This window comes from Vicia villosa, linkage group LG4 (assembly GCF_029867415.1).
Source record: "Vicia villosa cultivar HV-30 ecotype Madison, WI linkage group LG4, Vvil1.0, whole genome shotgun sequence".
Classification (NCBI taxonomy): Eukaryota; Viridiplantae; Streptophyta; class Magnoliopsida; order Fabales; family Fabaceae; genus Vicia; species Vicia villosa.
In genome coordinates, this window is record NC_081183.1 from 192,732,106 (window position 1) to 192,747,370 (window position 15,265).

General features: G+C 30.4%; 1 long non-coding RNA gene across 1 annotated transcript; it reads right to left on the reverse strand.

The window, feature by feature from the left end:
• Positions 1 to 3,878: 3,878 nt before the first annotated feature.
• Positions 3,879 to 8,617, reverse strand: LOC131594169 (uncharacterized). Its single transcript, XR_009281297.1, has 3 exons — positions 8,486 to 8,617; positions 8,318 to 8,392; positions 3,879 to 6,213 (listed from the first exon to the last, which is right to left on the reverse strand). It is a non-coding gene; the product is annotated as an uncharacterized LOC131594169 (long non-coding RNA).
• Between the last annotated feature and the right edge of the window lie 6,648 nt (positions 8,618 to 15,265).

A 15,265-nucleotide genomic window follows, 5' to 3' on the forward strand; every position in this document is an offset into this window, starting at 1 on the left:
AGTTCATGCAATAATTAAATCATCTACTTACACAAGTATAGCAATAGAGTCAGTAAGATTTTTATGAGTAAATTGGGAGTAATCAGACTTGGATTATGAGAATCCAATGTGGAACAAAGTATTTGTTTTTTTATTCCATTGACGACTTGTTTGCTTAAGCCCATAAATATACTTATTTAGTTTACAAACCATATTTTTAGGTACGTTGAGGTCAGGTGGGCATTTCATATAGATCTCTTTCTCAAGTTCACCATATGAAGGAATGCCATGTTTATATCTAGTTGATGAACATGCCATTTGAGAGAGGAGGCAATAAATAACAAAATTCTAATAGTAGTCATTTTGATGATAGGACTAAAAGTTTTTAAATTTTCTAAGCCTTCGGTTTGGTTGAAACATTTAACAATAAGTCGAGTCTTATATTTATCAATGGTGCAATTAGGGAGAAATTGTAATTTGAAAATCCATTTGCAACCTATTGCTCTTTTGTTTAGGGGAAGGGTAGTGATGTCCCAGGTGTTGGTATCACTGTGAGATATAAGTTCATTGGAGATGGCTTGTTGCCAATTAGGATTAAGAATGACAAAAGAGTAAGAAGGTTCTTTAATACTAGATATATTTAAGTTAAACAATTTATGTGAATGGGATAAGTTATCGTAAGAAGAAAAATTAGAAAAGGGGGTATGAAGTTTTACCTGAATAGGGAAGAGTAGGTGGGTTGTAGTTACCTGAAATGAGTGAGAATTGACAGTCCTTTAGGTAGGAAGAAAGTTTACTTATTCTTGCTGATTTTCTGGTGTTGGTGAAGTTATGAAGTTGATTGGTGGCAGTATAGTCAAAATGAGTGGAAGGGAAGGATGATGGTAGAGTTATTATCAATTATTGAGGGGTTATTAGGAGTGTGAATGACAGGGTCAGCTGGAATGTTGGTAATATTGAAAGTGTTATGGTAGTTGGAGTCAAGGTTAATATTGTAATCATTGTCAGTAATTGGAGTGGTTACTTTAGGTTCAAGGCAAATGGAGGAAACAGTGGGAGTATTGTGGCTGGTGTAATATAGGCTATCGTTAATATTAGGGTGGTATATGGGGTTAGGGTAGTGGAGAGCGAGAGGGGTTTAAATTGTTCAAAAGGGAATATATATTCAAAATAAATGATATCACAAGAAATGAACATATTTTTATTGAGGACATCATACAGAAGGGAGCCTTTTAGACCAAATTTAAAACCTAGGAAAACACATTTTTTGCACCTAGAATTTAATTTAGTTATGTTAACAATTTTACTACAAACATACATAAGGCATCCAAAAGTTTTGATGTTTGCATAATCAGGAACATCATTATAAAGCAAGTTAAAAGGACACTTATGAGAAAGTAATTTGGAAGGTATTCTATTAATCAAATGGACAACATAAGATGGGGTATATGGCCAATTTTTTTTGGGGGCATGAGATTGAAAGAGGATGACACGTGTCACCCCAAGGAGGTGTTGGTACTTTATTTCAACCAACCAATTTTATTGGGGTCGTAGACACAAAAGGTCTGATGATGGATACCTTGAGAAGAATAGTAAGTTTTTAAAAGAAACTAAAATCCATTATCAGATCTAATGGTATTAATAGTGACATTAAAACTAAGTTTGAATGAATTTAACAAAAGATTTTAATCAAATGGGAGGTTTCAGATTTGTTTTTCATGAGAAAAATTCAACAATATTGACTATAATCATCAATTATTGTTAAAAACTATTTGTGGCCAAGTATAGAAGGAGTAGTTATTGGCCCCAAAATATCCATATGGACAAGATCATAGCATTTTTCAGTTTTAGTTACACTATCAAGAAAAGAGATTCGTTTTTGTTAAGCATGGAAACAAGCATCACAAGGAATATTAGATTTGGACAAATGTGTCTAAGGACATTTTTTTTATTAATGTGAAGCAATGCATCATTAGAAGGATGGCCTAATCTATTATGTCACAGGAAACAATTGTGTATAAGGTGGTTATTGGGATGTGGAACATTATTGGGGATGATAGGATTATGTAAAGATGGTAAAATCAGAGAGTATAATCCTTGATGAATTCTAGCTGCACCAATCTTCATCAAGGTATGAGTCCATTGTATGAGATAACGAGTAGAAGTAAAAATTAAAGTACAATCTAAAGAAGCATATAAACGAGATAATGGTATTAAATTTGCAAAGAAAGTTGGTATATATAGGACATCATGGATATAGAAATCATCAGAGAAATAAATGGAACCATCGATTTCTTCCATTATTTTTTAAGCTTTATCGCTACTTCTATTGCATCACATTCAAGCTTAGGACATCAATCAACATATACTTCACTCCATTCAATCGAAAATCTTCGAATTCTCGCATTTGGTAAGTTTTTCATTTTCTTTTTTTTTTGCTTTTTGTTTTTGATGCATTAGTTTGAAGTTAAACGCATAAGAGGTTGATTTTGTTATATTTGAACATATAATATGTTGTTTAATGAAGTATGAATGTAGATTTTTTTAAACTAAGAGCAATTGGGCATGCTCTATTTCTTCGTGTTCTGGTTTCGGGAGGACACGAAAGTTAATTTCCCTATTTTGTTATTCTATATTGCAAAAGTTAACTTCTAAATTTAGTTGTTCTGTATTATTTTTCTGATTTTTCTTGTTATGTCCCATGACTTTGGTTCGCTGATTATGATATGATTTTCTGGTGTAATTACAAGTAAAATGTATGATAACATAGACAAATTAAGTTATGGTAGAGTGACCCAACATACTTTCGTTTGGAAGAAAATAGATAATCCCTCTCGTCCAGCCGTTGGAGTGGAAATAATGTTGCCTTTGTTTTATCTAAGGGTACTCGAGTATTCTAAGGAGTTTTGTCATGTGGGCTTCTAGTGCAGCACTTGGTCGAAAGGTGTGAGATAGCTATGATGTCGATAACATTAGAATCATGTGAATTGAATGTCTTCCTTGTAAATCATAACACCTCACTAGAAGGTTGCAACATGTGGCTCTATGATTTCTGGTAATGATGCCTCTTATCTTAAGGTACTCAAGCGTTTTCAGGATGTGGATGCGAGATCACGACTGTCGGTCATGTGGTCACATTTTCCCATGCAAGTTGTCAAGGATCGAATGGTTGCTTGAATAATATATAATAATGGTTCATGGGTAAATGTACATATTTTATCCATTTCTAAAACTCCAAAAGTTTTTCTCTGATCTTTGTAGTTGCCCCTTCTCTTTGTCAACGGTCATCCATCATCATTTACTCTAACGTCTTTACTTAATCTTCTCTGATGAACTTTTTTCAACGCAAATAATCAAATTTCTTTCTTCCAAGGTAATGATTCGAAGTCCCTTTATCTTATGTACTTATCTTTCCTTTGTTAGGGTTTCTTGAGAATGTGGTGATAGAGGATTTGAAGGAAGTGGCTGCGGTCGATTATGGAATGGTAGCTGATAGTCTCGCTCTTAGAGAGGTTACTAGAGGTTTGCTTTTCATTTGTTACCCTTGATGAACCCCATTATTATAGATGATTTTAAACTGGAGTGAAAGGCTCATACCTATATCAAAACACATCATCATGCTTTTAGCTACAACCCTACAGATGGCGAGGTGAGGTGGTGGTTAGAATCTCAATCTCATACTTATGCTCATGTCCGTTATTTTTTGTATGTGTTAGCAGTAATTCCGAGATGGACAACTATGGCCAAGGAACACATAATGTGATGAGAGACATCTCGGTAATGTGAATGGATTAAGAAATATTAGATGTTGTATTCATCTTTGTTGGTAAGGGTAGTTTAGACCATATTTTCACCTGGTGGGTCTCCTTTCGGACTAAGGGGGTACTTTCCCTTGAAGGAGATAAAAAGGTGTGCATCAAATATGAGGGGTATGTCATCCCTCTCCATTAATATTTATTTTCTTTGATATGTTTTCACATTCCTTTCAACAACTTTGAAGTAGGCATTCTGAATTATCTGGAGATCTCTTCCTTACAACGACATTTGGCGAGTTGGGATTTTGTCAAAGTCATTCAGTATTGGTGTGAGTACAAGAAAAGTGTGTCAACCTTAACACTCCCTTTCCACTTTTTGAACGTTCAACGTCGCTCGAATGACTCAACATGGGGTCAAGGCTTGCTCTCCCTTAGGCTGGGTCAGAAGATGTTTGAGGTTTACTCCAACAATGTGAAGAATTTTAAAGAATGGTACTACTTGGTCACTCCTCTCACTGAGGTGGCCCATGCCAGTATGAGTTACATTTAACTCGTGGTGCCTCTAAAATGTAAGGATAAGTTCCCGAAATTCTAGTATTCATATCCTTCTTTGTTGGTAAGGGTAGTTTGGACCATATTTTCATCGAGGTGGGTCCCCCTTCGGGCTAAAGGGTACTTTCCTTTGAAGAAGATAAAAGTGTGTGCATCAAATATGAGTGGTGTGTTATCCCTCTTCATGAATGATTGTTTTCTTTGATATGTTTTTGCCTTCCTTTCAACAACTTTGAAATAGGAATTCTGAATCATTTGGTGTTCTTTTCCTTACAACTACATTCGGTGAATTGGGATTATGTCAAAGTCTTCTAGTATTGGTGTGAATACAAGAAAAGTGTGTCAATATTAAAACTCATTTTCCACCTTTTTAAAGTTCAACGTTGCCCGGCTGAATCAACACGGGATCAAGGCTTGCTATCCCTTAGGTAGGGTCAGAAGATGTTTGAGGTTTACTCTGACAGCGTGAAGAATTTTAAAGACTGGTACTACTTGGTCACTCTCTTCACTGAGGTGCCCCATGTAAGTATGTGTTACATTTAACCTGGGGTGCCTCTTAAATGTAAGGATAGTTTCCCAAAATTATGGTGTCGGAGATACTTCTTTGTTGAGGCTAAGTCTTATGATTATCTTCCAGACGACTTGTCTCGAAAGTAGGCCCACTTGAAGAGAAGTGAATTGCAATTTCATATCTCCACCTATAACCATTTTTGTGGTGTGACAATTTCTCAACAACACATTCTTAAATTTCACAACTTTGTAAGTTTTAAACATAACAAGATCATTGTAAACATTACGAAAGCCACAAATGTCAATCCACCACCCAGTTAATTCACTAACAATGTTTAAAATGATGAATTTTATCGATTTCCTCTAGAAATATTTTTCAATATATTTAAGCATAATCTTATGAGCATAAAATTTGGTGCTTACAAGAGTATGTGCTTAGATATATATATATTTTTAAACACAAGTCTAACGATGGATACAGATGTTAGAGCCTACGCGAGTATGAATTTAAGGAGGATGTTACGAGACACCCCAATAATTTTCAATTATGATAAAATTAACCTTGGTATTATTTACCTTATCACATTTTAAAAAAAAAATTCACTCTTAAAGAACCAATAAAAAATAAATTTTTTTTTGATAGTGGTATTTTAAAAGTACGATAGACTTTTTACTAACCCAAAAGAAAATTTTGCATTTTTTTTATATTTGGTGTATTTTAAAAATTTTCATTTTTACCCTATTCTTCACCACTGGCTTTGAATGTTTTACTTACTTGTTTTATTTAACTTTTAAAATTTTTTAATTGAGTTATAGAATCTAGGATTGATTCATTCATTATATGTTTTAATTGACTGACATTTCTCTCTCTCTCTCTCTCGATCTAAGTGTTATTATGGGCACTTTCTATTAGAAGACAACATGGTATTATCATTGTTATTGTATGTTTTGATACACCAAATAGACAAAGAGGCAGGAGGGAAAAATTTATTTTGGATTATAAGATGGGAGGAAACTATAAGAACCATAATTCCTCTAAAGTCACTTGTATTATAAGAGTAAAATGTCCATTTATGTTGAGATTTGTATCAAGCAGTATTGGTTGGAAGGTAACAATTAGATGTGGTATTCACAATCATGTTCTAGCTAAGGATTTAGTTGGTCATGAAATATCAGAACACCTGAAACCCAGAGATAGATTGTTTGTGAATGATATGACAAAATAACAGATGCCGCCAAGGTAAAAATGACCTCTTTGAAAGATAGAGATTCAAATAACCTGACGAGTGCAACGCTAGTGTATAAGGTAAGATTTACATACTAACCTACCATCAGAGGTTCGTTCACGGAAATGCAATAGTCATTGGGTTTCGGCGAAGTTCAAACCTATTTGTCCATTGCCTCCCATCATTGACCGCTGGAGATATAATTGTAGTGAAGGTGCAAGAACATGTGAAACAACATATGCGGGATGTATTAGACATTAGTTAGAAGAAGTCAGAAAGTCAACATAATTTATGTTGTATTTATATGATTGTATAGTTGCGATTATATGTATATATTTTGTCAGATTGTGATTGTACACTTTTGTAGGCTATATCATGTTATGTTAAGTTATGCCATGTTATGTTAAGATATGCTAAGTTATGTTTATATTATAGTGTGAGAAAAAATGATAACAGTCAATGTAAAATATTTTACACTGACAACCAATCAACGACCTATCCAACCAAGTCATACTTAAATTTGAAAAATACTTTAATGATTTGACAATTTATTATATTTTCATTTGACGACAGTGTATATCCATTGTGCTCTTATAGTATTGTGATGTTAATAATATATAAAAAAAATCAAAAAATAAAATAAAACACTCTACTGCCTAGCATTTAAAAAAAAGATATCGATAACACGCTGCTCATATTGAAATTTTTATATACCGGGTAACCCTAATTGGGTATCTTATCGGATTTTTTAAATATCTGGTACACCCCATACTTCTATGAGTTAAAAGGTAGTGCACTGACAGTGTAAAATAGTTTTACACTGTCATCCAATAGAAAATCATAAATGTGCCATGTCATTAAAAAAAATTTAATTAAAAAAATGGTTTAATTGAATACATGGGTGGTGATTGGTTGACAGTGTAAAAATATTTTACACTGTCAGTGCATCACCCCTTTTCTCTACTTCTATATTAAAATTTTATAAATGAGAAAAAAATATATCCAAACAACGAGTTTATATCGGATTTTTTTTTTAAATATTCGATATAAGCCTATAATTATTACAAAAAAGCATATTAGTGACGTGATTTTCACGCCACAACAAGAAAAATCACTTCACAAATTGATTTTTGTGACGTGATAATTTATGTCGCAAGAGAGCGGGTGACAAGTGGGTTAAGAAAATCAGCTTTATTTGCAACGTGATTTCCATGTCACTAATTAGTGACATGAAAATCACGCAACTATTTATTATTTACTTGAATTCAAAGGTCAGTAATAATTTCAAGTTGCGACGTGATTTCCATGTCACTAATTAGTGACATGGAAGTCACATAACTAATTCTTTTTTTAAAAATAATTTCTGAAATCAATTATAAATTATAAATATATAATAATATATTTTAGGCTAAATTACAGTTTTGGTCCCCCTATTTTGTCTGATTCACGAATTTAGTCCCCTTATTTTAAATTCAAACAGTTTTGGTCCCCCTATTTTATATTTAAACAGTTTTAGTCCCTCTCTCATGTTTTTTCAAAGAAAATCGATGAGATTTTTTATTTATTAACTTATATTTTTATCTATGAAATTCATTAATAAGTTTATATACTATGATTTGTCATGTTTTACAAGTAATTTGTCATTCAAAAAGTAAAAATATTGTTAATTTTAAGTGAAAAAGTATGAAAGGGTGACCAAAATTGTTTAAATCTAAAATAGGGGGATCAAAACTGTTTAAATTTAAAATAGAGGGACCAATTTCGTGAATACGAGAAAATAGGGGGACCAAAACTGTAATTAAGCCTATATTTTAATAATATATAACAATTTTTTATTAATATATATATATATATATATATATATATATATATATATATATATATATATATAAAATAATAATAATAATAATAATATTTTCATAATCTGTTTTATATATATTCTAAAATATTTAATAAAAATTTCGTTTTAATAAATTCCTATCTAATAATCTGTTTTAATAATTTTTTTTGTTAAACTTATAATAAAATATAATGACTTGTTTTGATAAATAAATGATAACATATAATCCCTTTTAAAAATAAACATATAATAAAATATAATCTTTTTAAATAATAAACTTATAATAAAACATAATCTGTTTTAAATTTATTTTAATAAAAATTATATTCTATTTTAACATACAATAGTTAATTTTTTTAATAAAAACTATATTCTATTTTCAATATCATCCAACAACCAATAATCAACAATCAATAAAGTAAAATCTAAAAAAATAAATAAAATGGCAAAAATACCTCTTAAAGTTCTTATTAATCCAGAAAATCTTCCTCTATCTTCTTCAAATGCTCATTCAAACACAAATATTATTCCTAAAAAAAATAAAATTAAAACACAATTAAAAATAAAAATATACCAAAACAAAATTAATAAATAAAAGAAGATAAAATTAATATGGCTAATACCTTAAACAGTTTATAATGAAGAATTTCAATAGAAGTTTGACATGGATTTGAGGTAATTTGAGAGAAGGGAGGAAGAAGAAGTTTGAGAGGGATGAAGGTTGAGGGTTGAGAGAAGAGGAGGAAACACTGAAAGAAGAAAGAGAGAGATAATAGAGACTGAGGAAGGGAAACGTTGCGTAATTATTAATAGCGCCATCAGCGACGTGAATTTCATGTTGCAACTTTGCGAAATAGAATTCATGTCGCAATCAACCAATGATTATAATGACGTTACAACCTCATCTGCTCCTTGTTAGTCAACTTTATCAGAAAAGTTTTTTTTGTTTTTGGAATTTTATGTTGCGACATGATTTACATGTCACAACTTGAATTTTGAAAAATTCAAATTTCTCCCATGTGCGAATCTGACGCCTTAAATTTTTCATTTTTATATTTTGAGTTGCGACGTGTTTTACACGTCACAACCTTTTTTCTTAAACTTTTTAATCTCTCTCCCTTTTTAAACGTTACTTTTTTTATTTTTTAATATTATAAACACATTGCGACGTGATATACACGTCATAATTTATTTATTTTACACATGTGAAAATTACGTCACAACTTCACGTGGCTAAAGAGTACATTTTTTATAGTGAATTTTAATACAAAATTTCATAAAAACCGTGTGAAATTCTATGAATTATTTGAAAATTTCGGTATTTTGGATAAAACTTAATTAAGCTATTTCTACAACTAAACTGAAAATGAGGATAAACCATTTCTACATAAATGGATACTTAGTTTACTCAATTAAGCGATGCAAAGTGGAAAAAAAAAAAACTATTTTTAAAGGGAGTTTATTAATTTAGTCAAACAAAAAGGTGAGTTTATGAATTCGACCAAACAAAAAAGGGAGTTTATTAATTTATGTAGTTATGAGTAGTTTAGAACTATTTCTATTTCTATTATAATTATTGCTTAATCTTAATTAATTTAAAAGGAAACTTAATGTCATGCACTTTCACTATCTTGTGACGATATGGTTTTACTAAATCTACTCGCATCTAATCTCAATTTATTTTCCTTTTGCATTTACACTAGGGGTGTTCGTGGTTCAAGAACTGCACTGAACTGAACCAAATTAGTGGTTCAGTTCAGTTTTTGAAAACCACTTTAATAAAAAATCAATTAACCGTTAAAGGAGTTCCAATTCAGTTTTAAATTGGTTTTGAACCAGATTGTATTTATAAACTGGTTTACAATCGATTTCTACTTATAAACCGGTTTTAAACCAATTTATAATTAAAAGTTAAATTTATTTTATAAATCATTTTCAAAATTGTTTTTTTTAAGTTATCTCCATATATATATATATATATATATATATATATATATATATATATATATATATATATATATATATATATATATATATATATATATATATATATATATATATATATATATATATATATATATATATATTCAATGCAAAAATAAAAAGATAAAAAGGTACATGTTAAAAAAAACGAAAGATAAAAAGCTTCAGTTTTTAGAATTAGATTTTTGTTGTTTCTATTTTTTTTCTAACTAAAAATTACCAGGTTCACTAAGTTAATGGAATAGTCCTGTCTCAATTTTTTGCAATTCAATCTCATGTGAAAGATTTAAAATTATTTTAATAGTTTCGCATAAACAATTTAAATGATCTTCTTCCACGCACTTGCCTCAATATTTTAATAAGAACAAATTTTATTTGCCAGGTGCTTTCACAACCTCGAGTACAGTAATTTTTTTAAAAAATTGAAAGCATCAAATTATTCTTGGACACCATACTAAATACGAAACGAGGACTGTTAGAAGATAAAATAATTGTGTAGCTTCACTAAATTATGTTTTTAGAATATTTTTTCTAAATAAAATAATATAGAATTGTAAAAATTTGGTTCAGTTTTTTGTTTTGTTATTTATCTTTAAACCATGAATGAATATAAAACATTGAGATGCATTCGGTATTTACACAAAAAAAAGATGTTGTTAATGGTTATGGAAGAGAGAAAATATGTTAAAGAGGTGAGAGAAAATGTATTTGGTCAAAAAAATAGAACTCAAAAGTCAAGTTAATAAAGTTAAAAATTAATTGTTACAAAAAAAAAAGTAAAATAAATTACAATCGTCTAAATCAATTTAATAGTTATTAAAAAATTCAATTTTTTGGATTTTTGAAAAATTCGATTTTTTTTTTAAAAACTCAATTTTTTATATTTTTGAAAAACTATTTTTTTTAAATATTTAAATGGATATGAAGTTTTAAATAAAAATAATTTATTGAATTATAAAAATACTACATATAGTGAATATATTTTTCATGAAAAAATTATTTTTTGATTTTTTTAATTTTTATGAAAATAAATATTTTATAAAAATATTTTTTGTGTGCTAAATTATTATTTTTGGTTTTAGGAAAAAAAAATATTTTCGAACCAGTTTATAAAACGAAACTGGTTTAGAACCGGTTTTAAACTGAATTTGAATTGTTTAAATTAAATGGTTCAGTTCATTAACCATTTAAGTGGTTCAGTTTTTTAATAGTGCAGTGCAATTCAGTTCTAGTATACAATTCAGTTAACCATATTTTTGAACACCCCTAATTTACACTATAATTTAATATATCAAATCTATAACATGATATGTTTGTCATTAATATACTAATCAGCCTTCAAGTGTTTCATTGACTCAATCTATCCTCAAGCTTAAATTAGCCAATTTTAGTCACACTTTGATTTTAAAATTGGGCTGGATATATTTGCAAGTTAAACTTGGGTCATATTTCAATTCAGTCCAAGTTAGTTTTATGTCACACAATAATTTAGTATTGTATAATACTATATGGTAGTACTATTTTTATATTATATGGTGTGTTTCAAAATATATTATAATGTACTTTGCTTATCTTTCAACTTTTGTTTTCTAAGTTTGTAATTGACTATATATATTCTATAATCCATTAATTTATGGTAAGATCAAGTTCGAATAAAACCTAGCGAGAGAGAGTAAAGTGGAAATTTATGAGGAACTACATAAGCATGATGTGCATTTGATGCTTCCCAAAGGAGTTGAAAATAAATTAGAAGATTGGGAACATTTTTCTTTAACATAATCTAGCAACATATCCGTATTAAACAATTTTCATAGATGGGTCATGCTAACGAGTGCTTCCGGGGCACTCTTTAAGGTTTCCATATAAAAAAAAATATTCTCTAAATAAATTAATCAATTCAATTTTCAATGCATTTAATACACTTTTTTTTAATGAAACAGACATTTTTGGTCATTAAAAGAAGTCAATTATTTCTATTTTTAATATATTAAATACAAGTATATTTAACAAAACATTCCTTTTTTAGACTCTTAACCAGTGTCCTCGGGGCACTCGTTAGCATTTCCCTTATATGTATAAAGTTTTTTTAATGATAAAATAATGATTAATAATAGGGTGAATATCATCAACCAACATAAAAGGTAGTAACTAATAGCACAAGGAGAGTTAAACACAAAGTGCACAAGACCATTTTTACTGAAATTATTTTCAGGTCAAAAGATATTTTTCTCCCCCATTTCTTTCATACTTATTAAGACACTATTAAAAATACTATCGTTACAAACAATCCAAATAGATGAGGAAACAACATAATAGATCATAACGAAACTATCCCTATACTTAACTCTACCACCCAGAGAGAGGAAATACTCAAACAAAAGCCATGATCACTAGAAATAATCAGTTGATAATCTAATCAATAAAATATTTTATATTACACAAACAACACTAACTCACATGTGATAGAGATGGGAGACCAAATCAACCATACCGTCACACAAGGGGCAAACCATCCCATTAGAATTGAAAATCATTCCTCTTTCGAATAGGGTGTTTTCTAAAAGGAGGTCTATCTTGCAAAAGCTACCAAGAGAAGATCACCACCTTAGAATGTCTTAACCGACGTAGATTAAGGAGAAGGTCGAGTTCTCAACCATCTCAGATGAGAAAAAAGGGATAAGGAGGCCCAAAAGAATATGATAAGTAAAGGAAACAGAGAAAATATTATCTCCTAAATGACTTCACTTCCACTTATCTTTGTCTTGAGAAAGAGTGGAACTATGGAGCATGTAGAGAAGGTTATCAACCACCGGTAACTTGCAAAGAAAAACGGTTCATCTCCACCTTATATCCCAAAAAAGATTCTCATTCTCCATACTCTCAATCTAACCCACCAAACTATCATATTGAGTAGAGATTGAATAAAGACCTTGAAACTTTTTACTAAGGGAGAAAGATCCTACCGAAGAATCCTCTCGAAAATAAGTCTAGAGGCCCAAACCCACAATCCTAAGAATACCATCGGCAAACCAATCAAACAGGTCATCCTCTTTGGACCTAAGAAGAGATATCCACCATGAAGTAGCTGATTGGAAACCCGATGATCTTCCTCCCCAAATAGATAAAACAATTGAGGCATCATATCTAGCTACAAGAATATCGCACCAAAGACATGAAGTTCCCGTAACTAATCTCCATCTCTATTTGGCCAAGAAGGCTAGGTTTACCAACCAGAGGTCCCTAACTCCTAACCCCCCTTTGTTCTTAGATTTATAGACATTTTCTCACTTGACCTAAGAGATCCTATAATCACCATTCACACCTCCCTAAAAAAAACCTTCTTTAAATCTTAACTAACTTCTTCCAAACCTTCACAAACACCTTTGTGAAAAACAAAAAGACAACATAGATAGCATTATACATTAAATTAAGAAAGACCACTCAACCCCCTAAACTGGCATACATGTGCTTCCAGAAATAAAGTCTCTTGGGAACAAATTGACTAAAGGTTCATAGGTGGAATTCAACCTAAGGTTAGCCCCCACTACGAGGCCTATGTATTTAAATGGTAGAGATTTAGTCCTACATAGAGGAAATTCCTAGCAGATGCCAAAAGACAGGGTCTACATTAACCCCAACAAGACCGTTCTTGAAGAAATTAACCCAAAGATTCAAAGCCAAGCCAAATCCCCTTATGATTGCCTTAATGTTCCACAAGTTCTCAATACTAGGATCAATCAATAAGAGTGTGTTATTTGTGTATTGAAGATGAGTGACCACCAAATTAGATGTTTACACTCTAACCCCAAAGTAAAGATCAAGCTCAAAAACCCTTGAAACTAGACCGTTAAGCCCCTCAACGACAAGGAGAAAAAGGAAAGGGTCTAGAAAGTCACCTTGTATCAAATCCCTATGGATTCTAATCCCTAATGCTCTGCCACCATTCATTTAGTAAAGTCAATTTTTAATAAAAGGTGCATTTGATATAGGTATGTTAAAAAATATGATAATTGTATAAATATGTTTTCTGTCTTTGATAAAAGGTGCATTTGATATAGGTATGTTAAAAAATTTAATTACTTTTATCATTAAAAATAGTTTTCGTGTAAGAGTTTTTTAAAAAAACATTTTTTAATTTTTGAAAGAAAATCTAATCTAGTAACTTTTCCAAAAATTATTTATTTTAAATAAAGAACTTAAGTGCAAGGGTTTTAAATTTTGAAAAAATAATAAGTTTTATGATATAAAACAAACTGAAATTAGCTTCAAAATTTTTTAAAACTAAAACAAACACACCCAAATAATACATACTATATGTGATTAATATTTAACTCATTGGCCTCGAATGTCAAGGAAAGAAGGTAGTTTAAGGAATTCTTAGAAGCTGAATAAATAAATATTTTAGAATTAAAATATGATGCATATTCATGTCATTCATGCTCACTTCAAGCCACACACACCATAATCTTATCTCTTATAGTTTTGTTGATTAATTTATTGAGTTGACTAAAAGAGGCTTGACTTGTAAGATTATTGGATCAGCAATGATGAAAAAGGATAATACTAATAAAAATACACTCACAAAGAGAAAAATATTAAAATGATGATTGGATTAAAAAAATGGAGCAAGGAAGCGTCTTAGAAACCAGAAGACAGTGACTTGTGTTAGGTTGCTTTCAATTTTATCACCTTATACGCGTTTTCTAGTATGAATGGGACAAAATCACTTTCAATGGAAGCATGTAATTGGAACTTGTACACATGGGAAATTGATTGCATCATGTCCGACGCAATCGGTACATCGATGACACTTAGGTTTTGATATTGAGCTAAATATGAAAACGATCTGATCATGATGATCAGACGACCATTGATGGGCTGACTACGTGAATGAATGATACTTCATTGACAAGAAATCGATGACATGAAGTATGAATATTTCGTGATGACTATTTTATCAAGATCAGACACTCCAAAAAAACAGGTAGGTTTTGATACTGAGCTAGGATGAGCTTGAATTCCGAACAATTTGATCTTATTCAAACACCTTCTGATGTGCTGACTACGTGAATGAAGGAAATTCGATGACAGAAAATCCACATTTGCATACATGTACACTGTATATGATATAAACTTATTATCATGATATAGCCACAAATTTTCAATCTTTTGGCCCCACCTTTCTTTATCAGAATGGAAAAAACACATTCCACTTTTGAAATCTATGAATGCATTTCCCTTTTTTCAAGCCGCCTACCTTTTAACATCATTAAATTATTGGTATCATTGAAGAAAAACAACCAAATTTTATTCCGGTGAGTGCGATCGACTACATGTATCATTAAAAAAACTAACAAATTTATCAGAAATTGACATTCTTGACTGTTAACTCAAATGATAATTGTACAAGATGTAAGACA